The sequence below is a fragment of the Pan troglodytes genome, chromosome 9 (genome assembly GCF_028858775.2).
Source record: "Pan troglodytes isolate AG18354 chromosome 9, NHGRI_mPanTro3-v2.0_pri, whole genome shotgun sequence".
Lineage (NCBI taxonomy): Eukaryota > Metazoa > Chordata > Mammalia > Primates > Hominidae > Pan > Pan troglodytes.
In genome coordinates this window covers 19,445,648-19,463,462 of record NC_072407.2, presented here as the reverse complement: position 1 = coordinate 19,463,462, position 17,815 = coordinate 19,445,648, and positions in this window count along the sequence as shown.

The window sequence follows — 17,815 nt, the reverse complement described above, 5'->3', positions numbered from 1 at the left end:
GCACACCCAGTAATGCTAGCAGATTTGATAACTCAGATAACTCAGGAGTTAGAATCCCTGAGTTATCATTTTCTTTCATCACTTTGTCCAGTGAACTTAGGAGCAGCCAATGAACTTCATTATGTTCCTTGGTTCTCCATATATAGTCAAAAGTATTATGTATAGAGCCACAAAATTCCTTGCCTCTCATGAGCAGTGAATCAGGAATGTCAAATGCATTAATTTAGTATAGCTCTCTAAGCAGTTCAAGCCAAGGACTATCAGTGTTCTCCATACTATTAGAAATAGAGTCCTTAGCATTTTGGAGTCTAATTATACTAAACAGCCAACTCCAGAAACCCCAAAACCAATGAAAGAACTCCATCCTTAATATTATGTCCTCTAGAACCATTCCTGGTACCAAAATCTGTATTAGTCAGAGTTCTCTAGAGGGACAAAACTAATGGGATAGACACATAAATAAAGGGGAGTTTATTAAGTAGTATTAACTCACATGATCACAAGGTCCCACAACAGGCCATCTGCAAGCTGAGAAGCAAGGAAGCCAGTCTGAGTCCCAAAGCTGAAGAACTTGGAGTTCAATGTTCAAGGGCAGGAAGCATCCAGCATGGGAGAAAGATGTAGGCTGGGAGGCTAGGCCAGTCTAGCCTTTTTACATTTTTCTGCCTGCTTTCTAGCCTTTTTATGTTTTTCTGCCTAGCTGCATTGGCAGCTGGTTAGATGGTACCCACTCAGATTAAGAGTGGGTCTGCCTTTCCCAGCCCACTGACTCAATGTTAATCTCCTTTGGCAATACCTTCACAGACACACCCAGGATCAATACTTTTCATCTTTCAATCCAATAAAGTTGACAGTCAGTATTAACCATCACACCTGCCAAACTCAGAACAAATTCCTTTTCTTGGCGTTGATGCTCCAGAACAGGCCTTAGCATGCAGTTCCAGCTTATCATGGTCTATACTCGGGTACTCCACCCGAAGAAGGACCACTCCTGCATTCCAAACAGTCTCATATTTTCTGCCTTTATACTTTGTCACATGATGTTTTCTCCTTCTGGAATTCTTCTCTGGACCTGCCCACTGACATCTGTCAAACTACTATCTATCACTCAAGGATCATCTACAATCCACCTTCTTCAGGAAGCTCCCCAAGCTGGGGTAGTTTCCTCTTCAATTCAGTTCCCAGATCACTTTTTGGTGTCTATTGCTATATTCTCACGATATTCTGACTGTTATTAGAGTTATTCATGAGCATGCCATATCCTTGCTTGAAGACAGAACCATCCCTGTGTTCCCTGTTGTATCTAGCATCATGTCTTGCATATTTTAGGTAAGCGTTTGTTAAATTGAACAGAATTGACAGTATTTAATTCAATTTAGTGGCAGGCCAGGAAAGCACTCTGCCCCAAATTGCAAACCAGGCAAACTGTGACTCCCTCCATCTCCTCAGTGTCTCCTTTCCCTCCCAGATGCCTCTCTTTCTTACTTAGAAACTGTTTGTCCCCTCCAGTTGGTGATTCCCAGATTCCTTAAAATGAAATGAGCTTACAGGTAACTAAAAGATGAAAACTGGCAAGTCTTTCTCCTGTCTCCTCAAGAAAGGTGCCACGTGAGTCTTCTTTCCTCTAATAAAAGGAAGTTGCCTCTCCATCCCACCCCTCAGACTCCAGAGGGAATGCGCTAATAAGCCCCATCATGCCACCTCCCCAAAGTCACCACTCCTGCTCCAATCCTGGCCTCTAACATCCCAAGTCTGGGGCCTCTCATGCCACTTCCACTTTCTTATCCACTGGACCACCCTTAAAAGTGTGACCATACATACTGTCATCTTAAAATCTTCCTGTTCTTTAAGAAAATCCCCTTTTCCCATGACCATTCCCTGCCCCATTACCAGAGAGATCAGTTTGCTCAGTCAGGTACTTTTTACTTTTGGTTACTTTAATAAATGGGCGTTTAAAGGAAGTACAATTAGGCTTAATGGGGGCCAGGAATTCATTTGGCAAATTTTCTCTGTCTCACTTTCTCTCTCCAGTGGTTACTCATCTCTGCTTGGATCTGCTTCTTGTTGCTTCATGGCTTCCTCTGGTTTCACACTTCCCATTCTCCCTTCACAAGGACAGATGACCTTGCCATGGCACCTGCTCTCACCTTGACCCTGTGTGACCTGTTAGCTTTACTGTTAGACCCCACCACTAATTTGTTTCCTTCTCTTAGCACAGAGTCTTACAATAGAGAATCTGATTGGCTTGACCCACTTCCTGAATTGATTAGTGCTGAACCAATCATCTATTGCTAGGGTCCTATGATACATTTACAAATGTCTAGACCCATCCCTTTGGCAGAGACCATAATGAAGCTGTAATTTCAAAGATGAAGGTATAGGAGCACAGTTTGAGACACCTATAGGAATCTCTGATGAGACTACAAGGCTTAAGGAAAACAGATTAGAAGGTGAAAGAAGGGCCAGGCAGGGTGGCTCAAGCCTGTAATCCCAGCACTTTGGGAGGCTTAGGCGGGCGGATCACGAGGTCAGGAGATCGAGACCATCCTGGCTAACACGGTGAAACCCTGTCTCTACTAAAAATACAAAAAATTAGCCGGGTGCGGTGGCGGGCGCCTGTAGTCCCAGCTACTCGGGAGGCTGAGGCAGGAGAATGGCGTGAACCCGGGAGGCGGAGCTTGCAGTGAGCCGAGATGGCGCCACTGCACTCCAGCCTGGGGACAGAGCGAGACTCCGTCTCAAAAAAAAAAAAAAAAAAAAAAAAGAAGGTGAAAGAAGGAAGAGAGAGAGGGAGGAACTAAGAAAGGGAGGAACAGAGGGAGGAAACCTAAAATGTTTTGAATCTCTGCTAAATACAAGTTAGGCTCCAAAACTTATTGCTGTTGAAAGTAATGACAAAAAACACAATTACATTTGCACCAACCTAATACATCATCCTACTTTAACTACACAATAATTCTTCCAAATAACTATCATTAGCTCCTCTTTCCATATCAAGAAATTCCACTCAGAAAAGTGAAGTCATGTGCCCAGAGTCATCCTGTAGTTAGTGGAAAGACAATGATTTGCACTGGGGAATTTCTGATTTCAGAACTCAAGCCTTAGCATAGTTTCCCCAGAGGTGGAAGTTCAAATTTCCCAGAGGGAAATTTGAAGAAATAACAGCAAAAACACTTTCCTTTAAAACAATCAAAACAAAGAGAGTTTATTGAAGAATGTTAATTGATATCTCACTGCACTGGTTACTTCTGCTTGATGGTTTAATTATTAGTAGCTCAGTGAGTTTCATTAGAGACCTATTGTGCCGCTGTTGGCAAAACAACACTAGTATCTCATGTTCAATAATTAAAAGCAGGAAAAAACAAACATTCTTTTTGGAGCCCTGAGTTTATAAATAGCAGTGGTATGTGATTCCTTTAATCAATAACTAGGCTATCCAGCCTGGCTTGGACAATGGAGACGATGGGCCTTCTTGCCTCTTAGTTTTCTTTGTCCAGCTCTGGATTTATACAATCCAACTAAGCAGGGACTGGCCTTATTGCACAGCCATCTTATCCTGAACCCTGCCTTTTACCACATGGCTGCTAAAAGATAATTTTCTAAAAAAGGCAAAATCATGACTCTCATATGTTAGTAAATATACAATATAAAATAAAAGTATGTAAAAGAAAAATGGGAAAAGATGCTACAACCTGTTCAAAGGAGAAATCAAAGAACCACATGTTTATATAAAAAATTAAAATGAATTTACAAATAGATATGAAACTGGGTAGGGGGAGAATCAATTAAACCTACACTGGACAAAATTTATTTACATCTCTATAGACAAGCATTATTTTGCATTGCTATCATTTATCTACAATTTACACTGTAAGTAGTTCAAGGACAATGAAAGGCTAAAATCAGACAAACTTCAAGTGTACGTTCTAAACAATGTATAGTCTTCCATTGAATCCATTCAGTCATCTTTCTTGCTTGTTGCAAATTTCCTTACGTGTTATGTGCTTTATGGTCAAATCTAGGCTCAAATGAACTGTACTGCTCATTTGCTGTGAGTGACCTTGCGTGGGTAACTAAATCCCTCTGAACCTGTTTCTTCCTCATAAAATAAGGGCAAAACGCTCACTTCTTAGGTTTAAGATGAGGATCAAGTTAATAACTAAGAGCTTAACATAGTATTTGACATAAAGTAGTACTCAGTAAATGTTCATTCCCATAGGACTTTTTTACCAACTCAGTAGCCCACAGACTCCAGAAATCAGTCTCCAGTTGGTGGCTGACAGGAAAGCTGAGTTAATTAAGTGGACGCTGCTCACCCCAGTGTCCCCATGTGTCTCTGGCCCTTGGCAAAATTATACAGAACCATCACGATGAAGGGTCTTCTTCAGCCTAGGAACTGAGCTGAAATTTATTAAATTTTAATTTAATAATCAAATGCCACTGGAGACTGCAATCCGTAAGTAACAAGAAGGAAGAGAAGCAGAAAGATCACCAACCTCTCTCCTACAGGCCTTCCAAGGCCCTCTAGGTCCTCAAAGCTAATACACAAATGAGTCATATCTGGGGAGGAGGAACATGGAAGAGAATGGAAGCCCACCTGATGTGTTAACCTAGTGACTCTGAGAGAACTAAATGGCAGTGCTGACAGTAAATTTGTCACCAGCACCATTCCATTCAACAAATATGTATTGACCAACTACTATAAGACTAAAGTCATAGGTGTTGTGGAGGGACTGCAGCAAGTGGTCCTGACCACAGACTTTGGAAACACGCAGACCTAGACCGAATCCTAACTCTGCCACTGATTGGCCTGTGATCTTAGGTGAGTTCATTCACCTCTAGCCTCAAGTTCATCATTGGTTAAAAAAAAAAGAATGACAGTCTGGGTGCAGTGGCTCATGCCTATAATCCCAGCACTTTGGGAGGCAGAGGGAGGCAGATCACAAGGTCAGGAGTTCGAGACCAGCCTGACCAACATGGTGAAACCCAGTCTCTACTAAAAATACAAAAATTAGCCGGGCATGGTGGCACATGCCTGTAATCCCAGCTACTCAGGAGGCTGAGACGGGAGAACCGCTTGAACCTCGGAGGCAGAGATTGCAGTTGAACCGAGATCCCTCCACTGCACTCTAGCCTGGGCGACAGAGCAATACTCCATTGAAAGAAAGGAAGGAAGAAAGAAAAGAAAGAAAAGAAAGAAAGAAAGAAGAGAGAGAGAAAGAAAGAGAGACAAAAAGAAAGAGAAAGAAAGAGAAAAGAATGACAATAGGAACTTGATTAAGGTATTATTTTCAGGATTAATGGGATAGTATTTATGATGGGCTTAGCAATTAGGGGAACAATAAACAGTAGCTAAAATAAATAAACTGGAGAGGGAAGCTTTGCTCCACACTGGTCTGTATTTACTCTCATTAAGGAGTGTTTATCCACTAAGCTGATGGCAGGACCTTAAAATCTGAGGTAGGGAGAACTAAAACAAGGAGAACCTCTGCCACCTATGCATTTACTCGCCTATTCACATCCAGTGAGTTGGTCTAGTGGCTAAGATACAAGCTCTCAGTTATTCAGAGGGGATGTGACCATAGATATATAGCCTATGTCAGCCCTGGGCCAACCTGGGTATTCCAAAGGTGCACACAGGAGCTGTGGGCTGCATCTTCCTTCTACAACCACTGAACAGGTATTCGTTCTTGGTCCCCACCAGAAAAGAGGTAGAGGTAGTGCAAATGCTTGTACCCATGTGTGAACCTCAAGCCATCAGTCCCCTGTGGGGAATCCTAATTTAATTGTCACTCTCCTAAGCCACCAATATTGAGAAGCATCCTGCCAAGGTATCAGCTAGCTTGGATTTTCTGTGCTCTGCTGTCAGCATTAGGGGCTTTGAGGACCTCTTCCTGTGCCTGCCTCCCAACTGCCATGTGAATCACTTGTCCTTCCTTCTGGAACTTCATATGTAGACTTCCCCCTTTTACCTAAAAGCTGTACTGCTCTCTGGCTACCCCATGATTGCTGAGGAGCTAGTCTAGGTAACAAACCCTCTGAGTGCTAATTGACTGTGACCTTCTTGGCAGCTTTGCCTCTCCCTCCCCTGGACCAACCAGAGCCTATGTTCTCTTAGGGAGATTACCAGGGGCTGACTCCCCATGTATGCTGAGGGAAGATATGTGAGCCATTCCTTCCAATCCCTGCTGCTTTAACAAGCTGCAAGCGTTCTGCCTCCTCATTCTGCTTGATTATGGTCCAAGACCCTTGAATGCCAGAGTGAGGTATGTACCCCCTAATTCTGCAATTCCTGGGAAGATAGTGAAGTTTCCTCACCTGAAGATTGGTACAATTTGAATAGGTTTTTGCATGTTAGTGTAACAGACCTGTTTCAACAAAAAGAAAGGAAGAAAATTATTATAGGTATTAAAAGAGGAATTAGAAGGCTGTAAATGGGGCTTATTCTGTTATTCTGAAAAGAGACCACAGAAATTTAAATGAAGGATGTTCCGCACAATATAAAATGGAAGTATTTTTGGAAATAGGTGGGTAAGTATGACTTATTTCTTTTTCTTATGTATTTGACAAAACGTGCCGGGAGACCCATGATAGAACAATGAACCATTTTCCTAAACCAAAAAGCCAGGGAGAAAAATAGGCAACAGATTTCAGAATGGACACCTCCTCCAGGGGCTGAGCCCCAGAAACTGGTCCAAAAGGCCAGACAACTCACCTCCTTTTCCCTGAGCCCTGGTCTCCCTTTGCTGCCCAGCCCAGTGGGTGTCTGTGGATGAGTGATAAGTTAAGCAAAGCTAATGTCAGATCAGGCATGATGGAGAGTGTATATCCCTTCTTGAGACTCTTTATCACTCAGAGTGAATGTTTTATAGCCCTGCATAGAGGTTGCCATAAAACACCATTTTAAGGAGCTGGAGGCCATATTTCATCCATTAACGTCCTCTTGCCCCAAGAGGCAAAACAAACTAGCAGGTGGCTCAGGATTAACATCTTTATTACAGATGACCTCACTATTGTGTTCTCTATAAAGAAAAAATATTACAAAGCATTAACGCACTTTAACTATTAAATTAATACAGATTTACGGCTCATATCCGGATCTAAATTTCTTGGCTTGCGGGGTCATTATTTTTCTGTGATTTTTTTTTGACAACATTGCTAATGGGGACCAGAGCAAAATTGATATGAACTGTGATGGTGAATGCATGAATTCAGGGAGGCAGCAGGTTATGTCTCCACATAAATCACTCCAATGGCAGTTTTGCACCAGAACTTACACAAGTATTTTCAATATTTGAGCAACAGCCACAGAAGGATATTTAGCCAAGAAGATGCAAGTAGTAAGATTCCAGTATTTACTTTGTTCTGACAAACGGCAAAACATGAAGACTGTGCTTTAATTACGTGGGGAAGCTTTGGTGCATAAATCCCCCTTCTCTGCCCACCCCTGCTCTTTCCAACACTTAAAGTTGCCATTACTTATTTTATTTCAATGTGTCTCTAGTGAATGTTGCTTGTGTTTATACATGCTATGGATTAAAACTGCCTTCATTTCTACTCCTTTCTGGGGTTCCAAGTGATGGTCTGCCATGGTCACTAGTCAAACCAAACAGAAAGCAAAGTATTGGTCATATTATTAATGGACACAAGTATCTAAAGCCCTAACATTTGGTAAAAATGGATTGTAAAACAGAGCTTAAGACTAAGGCTAAACAAAAGCTTTCTCCTGCTTTCCTAATCTAAAACTTGGGGAACTCCAGTCATTCATGTCTTAAGAGAGTGAAAGAGAGAAATGGTTGCCTAATACCACAATCATCACATGATGAGGAAGAGGCAGAAAGCTTAAGAGAAGGCAAGAAGTTAAGAGGGCATTTACACGAGCCCTGATCCTGAACACAGAGGTGCTTTCCATGGGAAGATATGGACCCCAAATGTAAGGTTTCTACACTTGGGTTAGCGACTTCTCCTGTGTAGGGGAGATGTGAGCATGCAATGTGTGGAGGAGCAAAGGCACCCCCTCCTGCACCCCGGGAAAGGACAGGAGAGTCCCCTTAAAAGAAAAGTCTGTACTCCCTGTGGACTCAGTAAAAAACCCTAGGACAAGATAAAAAGTTGAGTCTCTGATTATTTCAGAGGATTTGCCACGTTATTTATATCTAGTCCAAGTTTCATGTATCATTTGAGTTGAGATAATATCTTGACACATGGGCTCTGAAAATACGTAAACCATGCCTTGGCTCAGTGAATCCCACCCTGGAAAATCATTGAAAGAAATATATGCCCAGGAAACAACAGCAAAGCATTTTAATGTGAGAGCAAATCTGTTTTTCGATACTAGCAATGGCTAGGGCTCAATGTTGAACGCTAATAGGCTAGCCTTACATGTGTATACATGTGCACGTGTACCCTAGAACTTAAAGTATAATAAAAATAATGATAATAATTGGAAGAAGTTCGCCAATAGAAATTGTTTTGGCTTAAGTAATTAATTTTGAAATGCCAAATTGTGAATTTAAAAAAAGGTACTAAATTTTTAAAGAATGTCTGAAAATATGGAGAAATAAAATGATCTACTTTGATTTAAAAAGAAAAAATAAGCTAGCCTTGGAGGAAGAACATTTCAGTTAACCTCAGACCAACCCCCAAACTGGCTGCCCAGAGATCAAGGTATATCCACACAACACAATGAGAGCAGAGAATATGTATCTTAGGGATGAAGTTGAGGAGGGAGCTTCCCCAGGGTCCCTCTATAAGTCATGAAACCCCTTCAAAATTGCCATCCCTGAAAAACAAAAAAGGATACTTTAAAAATAAGATGTGAGAAGAAGACAGGGTTTATTTAGCCAAAATCTAATTTATGGAAAGGAAACAAAATGTGAGGGATAGGAACAAGTGTCTAGGAAGCAGTAGGGCTTTCATCAACCCCAAAACCACCCTGGGCAGTAGCTGCCATCTAAAAAGCCTAAATCTCAACTGCAGTAGTTTCAGATCATGGAGTTCTTCTCCCTGCACTATCAAGATCTATAATCCCTCTTTTCTTTTTTTCTATCCCCATAATGAGAAGCAAAGAGACCAATCAGAAGAGAGAGCCCCAGAAAATATTTCAGCCCATCCAAAGAAAACTCAAGTCCCAGCAGGAGGACAGGTGCATATCCCTGATATGTCCCAATAGCTTTGGATCATGGTATTAGGAGGCCAAATGAAAAAGTAATAATAATAAGAGAGAAAGTAGTGATGTGAAAAACCACTGGCCTTGGTATTCCTTAATCTCTTCCATGACATAATTCTAAGAAACATGAGCTAGTTCTCTTCCCTTCGTCCTCCATTACGTGGATGTTCATTGGCTTATGGTCAGCAGCCATGCTCACAGGTTTAAGTGTGCATGTATGGATGTGCATGTGTGAGCATATGCTACAGTGTATATTCTGTGCATGTATGTATAATCAGATGTATGTATGCTGTGCTTGCACATACACACTGTGAACGGTGAGACACACGTATGTATACCTGTGCATCAGTAATTAATGTATGCATGTGCATGCAGATATTTTGTGTGTATCTTGCACATGAATCTGCATGTGTACACACCCAGGTGCATTATACATGATCTGGAAAGCATGTCGTATGTATGTACAAGTGCACGTGTCAGTCCTGTGTCAGTGTGTTGTATGAATCTGGGCTCTTAAGCCCTACCACGCACCAGGCTGTTTGCAGCCAATGTTGAGCCGCTAATGATTTTAATGAGAGTGCCTTCTGGATTCATATTTTTTTAATAAAATACATCACACTAAAACCAAATCTATGAGAAACATTAATTAGGGCCTTTGTAGATGCCTTCTGTGGTGGTGTTTTTCTTTTGAGAAGCACCAGAGGAAGAATGCTGGGCTTTATTTAAGCTAAGTTGTTTGACATTTAGATGAGAGAAAAAAGGGGAAGAAACTAGCCAGCCCAGGAACCGTTTTTGACAGCTCTTTGTCATGCAAGGGAGAAAAGAGGCGCCGGCTGTGAGATTCTACTTTGAAGCCCTGGAAATTTGTAATGAAAAATTTAAGATACAAGAGAGGCAGAAAGATGAGCTATTCACGGGGCTCTGCATATATTAACACTTGTAATGCAAACTAAAGGTTTGCTATGTGTTTTTATAATTTGGCCGCTAATAAATATCTTCCAGAAGTGCTTTGATTTTTCTAAGCTCGGGTATGGAGTTCGAATCCATTAAAAAGTAAAAGAAACAATTGGCATTGGACTCCAGTCCCTGATTAGGCACATCAATTATTACAGGCAGACCGCTGACTGATTTCAAAGAATGCTGGAAGCCCTTGCGTGCTTGGAGGAAGCCATGCATCTGCGGACAACTCCTCCACTGCCACTGTCTGCCATGCCAACCTCCAGGTCTATGCATTACAAGTACTTGACCCCACCTCTTCTTTGATCTCCTGGGCATAGTTACTTGACAGTTCTCCAGGGACAGGCAGATGCCAGGGATACACTGAGGAAATTCCCCAAAAGCATCATCTTCACTATTGAAAAGGTTGAGTTTCTATGATGTCAAAACGACTCAAGCAAATTTGGGATGCTAAGGCAAAATCAGTCCTATCCACCCATTGCCTCCTTGTGACCCTTGGTCACTCTTCTCCTCCCCAGCTTCTTTAATGACTGATTCTTCTGCCAAGGCCAGCCCAAGGCATCTTTGGTTGTTCTCTATTTTCTAGATTTCCCAATGTCTTCCTCCTCTTTTACCCCTTTCTTCTGTGTATTTGAAACTTCTATTACCTGGTTAACAAAACCAAACATCTTCACACTCTTCTCAAAATTCTCTTCTCTTTGCCCAATGAGCAAATAAGCTACTTGAGTGGGAAAAGTGTGGGTGGGCTTGTCAGTTGGATGGTCTCATGTTCCAATCCCTAGTCTTTTACTTAATTGTGTGACTTAGGATGAGGTTTCTAACTTTTCTGATTCTTGTTCTTCATGTTTGTATAAAATGAAAATATAAGCGCCCACCTCTTGACTGTAGTGCAGTATCTGTAAACTTTCTAGTATGCAGTAGGCATGCACACATGCACACACAAACACAAAGTGGTAGCAAGTATTAATATTAACTGAAACTTGGTCTTCCCTTGAAAAATACCACTTCCCTATAAACTTTGGCAATTAAGTTCTGTCTTTCTTCCACCCCACATACCTGTGGGGCCAGGAGGTAGTTTAAGCATTCCTCCAGCTTCTCATCAACACTACTAAACTATATGAAGGGTTTTGCACAGAGGCCAAGGAGTATGGTAAAAACAGAATAGCAGGTTATAGTTCTGTAACCTCCATGCAAAACCCTTCATGCACTGGAGCTTATGCCATCAGACTAGATTTCTGTCCCTCCTTGTCATTACCGTCAATTGCTTTGTTTCCTGGATCACATAAGTGGCCCCAATATCCATGTGGATTTCCCAGGCAAAGCCGTAACTTCACAGCCTCTTGTCCTTCTTAGCTGCCTTTAGTCTTCACTGAGCCTTATCTCTACTCCCTTCATGTTAACCACTCATATTGCTGCAATATATGGTCTGTTACTGGTCCCACTCCTCAAAACCCCCAAATTAGCAAAACCCAATTTTTTTTTATCCCAATCCTCTGGCTCTCTCATGTTCTTCTTACTCTCATTTCATGGGATATTTGGACTCATAGTTACTTCAGGCCCTTGGCTGCCCAGCTTCCTCCCTGCCCATCAGTAATAATTGTTACAGCCACCATTACACTAAACACACTCTGGGCAGGTAGTATGGTATTCCTTACAACATTAAGAAATAGGCGTTACTACCATCCTTATTCTTTAGATTTAAAAAATGAGGCTCCAAAAGGTTACAAAACTTGCCAAAGGTCACTAAAGTAATGAGTTACAGAAATCTGAATCCAAATGTTTCTGACTTCAATACTCACTCTTTCAACTCTTGTATTTGCTGGTTCTTACAGTGTTTTTTAAAATGTACCTTGAACTTTGTGGATGAGCATCTGAACTGCTCTCTCTACATTCCTCGGTTCTGCCATACCTGCCTTACAAATCGCCCTTTGATAGATTCCCCAAATCACCTAACCTCCCACAAACAATCTTCATTTACAAGATGGTATAAGTTATTTTAATCATGACCTATATAACTCCTTACAGCACCATCTGAGCCATCAATGGAAAAATAAACCATTTTCAATTGAGAAAACAGGCCCTTTCCACAGGCAGAGGTGAGAATGGGAGATGTACCAGCCAGAAGCTAGCCAGCATCTTCTAGAAGCGCAAATAGCTTCCATGTGTTAAAGGGAGAAAACCTGGCTTCAAGATTCCCAAGGGAGCTGTCAGACCCACCTACGTGGTAAGTGTCAGGCCTCTGAGCCCAAGCTAAGCCATCATAATCCCTGTGACCTGCACGTACACATCCAGATCACCGGTTCCTGCCTTAACTGATGACATTCCACCACAAAAGAAGTGAAAATGGCCTGTTCCTGCCTTAACTGATAACACTGTCTTGTGAAATTCCTTCTCCTGGCTCATCCTGGCTCAAAAGCTCCCCCACTGAGTACCTTGTGACCCACACTCTGCCCGCCAGAGAACAACCCCCCTTTGACTGTAATTTTCCTTTACGTACCCAAATCCTATAAAACGGCCCTACCCCTATCTCCCTTAGCTGACTCTCTTTTCAGACTCAGTCCACCTGCACCCAGGTGAAATAAACAGCCATGTTGCTCACACAAAGCCTGTTTGGTGGTCTCTTCACACGGACTCGCATGAAAGTAAGAAACTGTCTTCCATGGCAACCCTGTCCCCCATAAGAACCATTATTGATAGTATGGCCACAAAGAAACACTTGTCAATCCCCAACTTGTTCCCGAAAATGGCCATCTACAGAAAATCTCCCACTGCTAACACTGAATAATACTTCCTCTTTCGAAAGGTCCCCAAATTGTTTTTTCAACCTATTAAATCTACCAGAAGACCAGTTAAAAGGTCTTCTCTGCTTCCAAAAATCCTATTTTAATAGAATGCTTGCCAATCAGAATCCACCTTAGTCTTTTTTTTTTTTTTAACTCTGTAAGTCTTGCTTTTCTTTCTAACACTAATTCTACGCTGAAATGAAAGTGACCATAAATGAATTTCCTTGCTGCAAGTTTAAGAATAAACAGCCTTGGTTAAATTGTCTCAGATTTAGTTTTGTCTTTCACAATGGACAAGTATGTGATGAAGATGCAGAGAATCATTGTCATCTGGGGACTATGTGCACAGTATCTACATTTCCAGAAACACCACAACAGGAGACTAATCCTGCTTCAGAATCCTCATGAGAAAGGATATATGAAATGTTCAGCAAGACACTCCCATTCCATGTGTCCAGAGTGTAAATGGCAGTTGGCCTCAAGAAGCAGACCTAAAGCCTACATGTAGGGAAGCCTCCTTTCTCCTTCTCAAATCCAAATACTCTCATCTTAAATACATACATACATAAATACAAAATTGAGGGTGATAGGGCACAGAGGCCAAGGAGTGTGGTAAAAACAGAATATCAGGTTTTTGCATGAGCTCTAAGTTTCGGCCCCCACACCGATGTGGCTCTGGTAGCATTGACATTTGGTGCTCAGGGGCCTCATCTCTGAGGTCCGATGCTCAGGGCCACTTCCTTGGCCTCCTGCTCTGGCTACACTAATTTTGGTCTCCCTTAGAGGAATTTTCACCCAGAATACTCTGAATCACTGAATCTAACAGATCAATTCCAAAAGATACTCTCACAGGTTTCTTCTGATCCCTCAAGCAGAAACAAAACACTGTTTGGGATTTCTCAACCTTTGCTTTATTTATATTTGGAGCCAGATAATTTGTTATTGTAGGGAATTTCTCGATGCGTTGTAGGATGTTTGGCATCATCCTTGGCCTCTACCCTCTGGATGCCAGCAGCATACCCCTCAGATTGGGGCAATAAAAAATGTCTATGGACATGGCCATTTGTTCCCTTGGGGACAAAGTCACTGCAGTTGAGAATAATTGCACTAGATAATTCATTGAGAAATTGTGAGAAAACAATGCTAATGAAAGTACTTTGTAGAGTCGCTGAGATGTGAGTTATTATCACTTGTCCTACTTGAATTAGCCCACCAGCTGATTAGGTCCCCAAACTCAGGCACCTGTGTTCCAGCCTCACAACTCCAAAGACTCAGAGTGTGCCTGTCTCCACTGAAGACAAGACGTGGAAGCTTCTGTCTCTCCATGCTATTAGTTAACATGTTTTTATTGTTCCAAAATGGACAAGCCCAAGTGACTTGTGGGCCCATTCGACTGTTCCCATGAGACCCAATGTGCCTTCCCAGGAGACCTGTGCATTCAGGATTCAGGCACTGTCCTTATTAAGCATAGTCATGGTTTGTAAAGCTGGAGAAAAATGACCAAAGGGCATGACCTGGAAAGAGTGGCATCAGTCAGGGACCTAGAAGCAAAGGGACAGCACATTGCAACTGGTAACTAAAGGAGGATTTAACAAAAGAACTCTTTTTAAGGGTGTGGGCAGGGTTTAAGGAAAAGGGCTAGTGCAGTACTCTAGACCTGATAACAGCTAAGAGCCACTATCATCTCTAGGCCATAAGAGAAAAGAGAAGGGTGTGATTAATCAAAAAGCATGGCTCCATGGAGACAGTCTTTTGAGAAGGGGAATGGAAAGCAGCCCACCTACCTCCATCCAGAAGGGAGGATCAGGGAATAAATCTCTGACCCCACTCTCCTCTTGCTTCATTCCTGCCTCCAGAAGCAAGGGAGCTGTTGCAGTTTCGATGGGCCAGACCCCCAGAGAACAGAGTGGAGTGGAGGGAGAGGTGAGTAGATCAAGAGGCAATAGAAGATATTTAGGCCAGGTGAAAAAAAAGAAGAGGTGAAAGGCATCCAACAGAGCTGACTGCCTTTTTTTTCTAGGCAGTCAGCTAGAGCCCAAGCACAAACTGCCTCCACCAAGTCTTTGGGGATGCCTGGAATCCCAGATTAAAAACATTCATTGTGCTTTTACCCTGAGCTTAGTATGATGATGGTCACTGAGAGACCTTAGAGATAATTTATCACTTTGAAAGGATTATCATCCAGCAGAAAAGATTTAAAAATTATGTTTAAATTGGCCCAAAGCAGACAGGGACTGGTGAGGGGAGTTCAAAAGAGAGACCTCCCTTGCAGATAGGTATGAGTGACAATGAGGTGGAGGTTGTAGTGGGCAGATCCAGGAAGGAGGAGAGGTGGACCCTTAAGCCACCTTTCCCTTATGAACAGACTCTTATCAGCGGGGATGGCCTCATCTTCTGAGTCCTATTCAATGTGCAAGACTTTCTTCACTCCCCTCCTGCTATCCTTCTTCCTGTTTATGTTATTTTAGGAAGAAATTGTTCTGGCAATGTTGGTTAAATAGCTCCATCTCTGGTTCTCTATTTGAAGCCGACTTCTTAATTATGCACCGTTGCTTGGACATAAATGCATTTATATTAATTTTTGCTCCACTTAGCAGAGTGGTCACTTAATTAAATGTCTTCAGTTGTTTTATTGGGAAAAAAATAACCCATCCCTCCCCCAACGGCATCCCTCCTTCCCACTTAGCTCCTCTGTTGTGCCGTGAATTTAAACACACTATTTGTTGCTTTCCATTCAGCTCATTTGCAACCCTGATGCCAATGCATTTGTAGGAACTGATATTAAAAAGTAATATCTGAGACTAAAGTCGCTAGACTGTTTAGTAGATTTTCAAATTGAAACAAAAATTATACAGATTTTTCATTCTGATAATTCCACCAATTCACTAATTCTTTAATCTTTACAGGTCATTGAACAGTTCTACATTAATGAGATGTAGTTAAGAACGAATTTTTTACTTTTTCCTTTTTTTTTCTTGAAAAATGTTTCCTATCATTTGTAAATTAGAAAGAACTTGTTCCATTTATGGTCCATTTATTTAAAATAATCGAATGCATGGGATCCGACTGAACACTGTGTGTAATGATGCTTTTAAACAAATTACCACTTATTTATAAGCAAGAAATAGACTTTTAAAAAGCACCCAGACTTGGCTGCGTTATTAATGGTATTCTCCAGGCCCAACAGCTCTGGGGTGTGTATGTGTATGTACAGCACAAGCCCGCAGATATGGATTCTACGCCAGTGGGAAAGTTGAGGATTTGGGAGTAAAACCAAAAAACAAAAAACATTCTAGAAAAGCAGCATGCTTTTCCTTTTCAGAAAATTGCAAACATTGGTGAAATCCAGACACAACGACACATTCATTCCAAAATCTTCACTGTAAGCACGTGATTGTCATCATGAAGCAACCAGAGCTAAACGTAGAGTCAGCCCTAACACAGTCTGTTCAGTGTGCCAGGCTGAGGATATGGAACAAACAAAAATTCATCTCAGCTAAGGCATGTGAGGATAAAACACCCACCTCTTGCACCAGTGCCCTGAGAGTTCCCACTTAAATAATAATTGCCATTTCATGCTGGAAATCCTGGAGAGTTAATGGCTTGGATGCAAGTATTATAAATTACTATTATCCTTTACTGCACACCACTACAGGGAGGGAAATGTTTATCCTATTAATTGTTATTTAAAGAGTGTGAGTTGCAGAGAACCAAGGGAAATGGCTAACTATGCTAAGAATTAATGGAGAGAGATTATTCTGGCTTCATCAGCTTTGGTCCTATCCATTTACAAGACAGTTTTCATTCTCATTTTCCTATCCCTTTCTGACCAATTGAACAATAAATAAATAATAGATGGTGCCTGAGACTTCCAATATTTAATCCTAGACCCACTTCATCCCCATTTCCAGCAAGTGTGCAATCCTCAGAGATCCCTTGCCAACTCTAGCAACGCCAACTGATTAGCCCTGTTCCCAGATATTGGGAAGGGAGTCTCCAAGCCTGAAAGGGGTTAAGGAAGAAAAGAAAGTATGGGGAGAAGAAAATGAGAGAGAAAGAAGAAAGGATGAAAAGAGATAGAAGGTGGAGGAAAAAACCATAAGGCTATGATGCCAGAAGAATCAAAGCTGCCAACCAGAGCCAGTGATACAAAGCCTCCAAGCCTTGGAGAATATGTGGATGGAACTACTTCTTGTCAGCGTTTTTCAAGAAATCATAAAAAAAAATAAAAATGAAAGGTGCTTAACGATAAGATGAATGAAGACAATGATAACACTTGTATTGTATTGCCAAGAACAGTACGTGACATATAACAGGCACACAATAAATATTTGTTGAGTAAATACATGCATGCACAAATGATGTTGTGCTGGTTTTATAAAAAGGCAGAGGGCAGATTTAGAAACTAGAAGCTAGTTAATCAACCACTAGTAAAGCAATAATTGATTATTAAATCAATGGTTTTGAAAGCTGAGAAAATAAGCAACAATGGCCAGGTCCCACAAAGACAACTCTTATCAAATAAATTTCATGTTTTTTTTTTAATTGAGTTGTCAATAGAACAAGTCTAGCTTATTTTCATTCAGGTGTGTGACAAAGTATATTGTGGTATGTCTGCAATCTAGAAACAGTGGGAATTTGCTCAGTAGCTGGTTAAACATCTTTATTGATAGTGATAATGACTATCAGATAAAAATCTCTAGCTGAATGCTATGGCCGTTGACTTTTGTTCTGTACCAGTAAATGAAGATAACAGAACAGAGTATTTGTGCTTGGGACCACCATTTAAACGGACATTGAATTTTGTGGTCATTCTTAGCAATAGGGCTCTGTCCTCGGCCCTAATCTATTTAATATTTTTTTCAGCATCTTAAACACACAGACAACATGTTCATCAAGATATGTG